Below are 2,109 nucleotides of genomic sequence, written 5' to 3'. Positions count from 1 at the left end.
TGTGTGTGTGTGTGTGTGTGTGTGAGAGAGAGAGAGAGAGAGAGAGAGAGAGAGAGAATGTGTATGTGTGTCTATCTGCATATGTGTGAGTGACAGGGTGTGTGTGTCTGTCTGTGAGAGAGTAGGTGTCCATGTGTGTATGCCTGTCTGTGTGAGACCGTGTGGGTCTGTGTGAGAGAGTGGGTGTGCGTCTGTCTGAGAGAGGGAGAGGTCTAAGAGAAAGAGTGGGAGTGTATGTGCATGTGTCTGTCTGTGATGGTGTGGGTCTGTGTGCATTCAAGTGTGTGTGTGTACACCTGTCTGTGTGAGAGAAATTAGGAGGTCTCAGAGAGAGTGGCTACATGGTGGGACACAAACATTCACTCGCTGAGTATTCCCCAGATCTTTACTGTTTGAAGTTTCTATCTGTCCCATGGCCAAGGGATGGATTGAGGAACATACACACTGACCTATTCATCACTAACTATGTTGTCCGACATAGACAGGAAAAGACAGAATTTCTGTTGTGTATCTCTCTCTCTCTCCCCCTCGCTCATATCTCTGTTGTCAATACTCAATCCTGCACATCTGGGACAGGTGAGTTTAACAAGGAAGAAAATCCACAAAGAGATCTCAGATAAAAAAAAAAATCACACAACTTTGTCCACCCCAGTCCAACACCAGCATCTCCAAATCAGATAAAAGAGATATTCAAAATCTTTGAACGACCTTTATTAGTAAAAAGGCAGTTTTTATTTCAGTCTAGCAGAAGTGGAGACTAATCCTCGCTTCTCACTGACCAACCCTGAGGAAAATTGCCAAATTCTTCCCTTATCTAAAGTATTTGCAGCATTCTGACAAGCAAAGGTTAATGTTTTGAACATATATAATAAATAGATAGATAGGTCAGCAGGACAAATTAACCCTTTGGATTCTAATTATTCCTAAATTGTACATTATTAAAATAAGCCTTTAAAACCATCCCTTGTTTGTGTCTGTAAGGATTGAAAATCTGAGATAAATGCAGGTTTTAGTCAAATTGAGTGTTCAAAAACAGTAGAGAACACAGGCTTAGGTCTTCTAAAATCAGGACAAAATAGAACAGTTGAAAAGAAAAAGTTGATGTTGTTAGTTTTGAGAAAAGCCACATACCAAGAAAAATAAAATCAACTGTTCAACTTAAACGACCTCTGGCATAGTTCCAGGCAGCTTTAAAAAACTGAAAAGGAAATACAACCTACAATAGCTTCAAAACAGACTTTGAGGAGAAGGAAATATATTTATCATGTATTTATTAAAATTACAGGAGGGAGGCATTTAGCAACACACTTTCCAAACTGGACCTCCCCTTCTCTGAGCATATATATCCCTGGTCTTTATCCTGCCTTTTCCAAAAAACACTTTCCCTTTTAAAAACCACTGCCTTAAAAGCTTCAACTGATAAAATATTTCAATTACTCCATTTGTGTAAACATTTTTTCCAAATTCCCTTCTCAGTGAAAATCCTCAAGAGTGGCTTCCTTCCTACTGATTCTTCAACAAAATCACTTTTAGATTTTCAAACTTTGTCAATTCTGCCTCAGCATCCCTCCCAGTGAAGTAACAGTCCCATTTTCTAAATCATTCTTCCTTGATTCAGACTTTACTGAATCTTCGCTGTCTCCACATCCTGGACCAGAAATCCACTGACTGTCTTACTGTCCAGAGATTCTCTGTAGAATGCTGTGAGGGTCATTTCTGTGTCTGCTCCACCAGCACTCTGTTTCCACTGGTGTCACGCTCTTACTATTTAACACTTTGTTGTAAACCACAAGTGACAGTGACTCACTCTCCCTTGAAATCTTGCTGTCATCCCAGGAAGCCTCTGCCAAGTTTTCGAGATGTGCACAGGATGGACAGATGTGACTAACTCCAGTGATCCCCCTTCCTTTTCTTGCTGCTGCCTCTGAAGGGATTTGGGGTGGGGGATGGATTCATAGCCTCACAGCCCTCCACAAACCTGGGAGTGGGACAGGATCAGATCCCACATCCCCCCCCAAACTCAGACAAATTTCCAGAGATTCAAGTTACACTGTGTGGACCAGTTCACAACACACTGACCCCCCTCCCCCCCACAAAAATAACACACTG

Source organism: Chiloscyllium plagiosum, chromosome 20 (genome assembly GCF_004010195.1).
Source record: "Chiloscyllium plagiosum isolate BGI_BamShark_2017 chromosome 20, ASM401019v2, whole genome shotgun sequence".
NCBI classification, from domain to species: Eukaryota; Metazoa; Chordata; class Chondrichthyes; order Orectolobiformes; family Hemiscylliidae; genus Chiloscyllium; species Chiloscyllium plagiosum.
Note: the sequence above shows the minus strand (reverse complement) of the source record.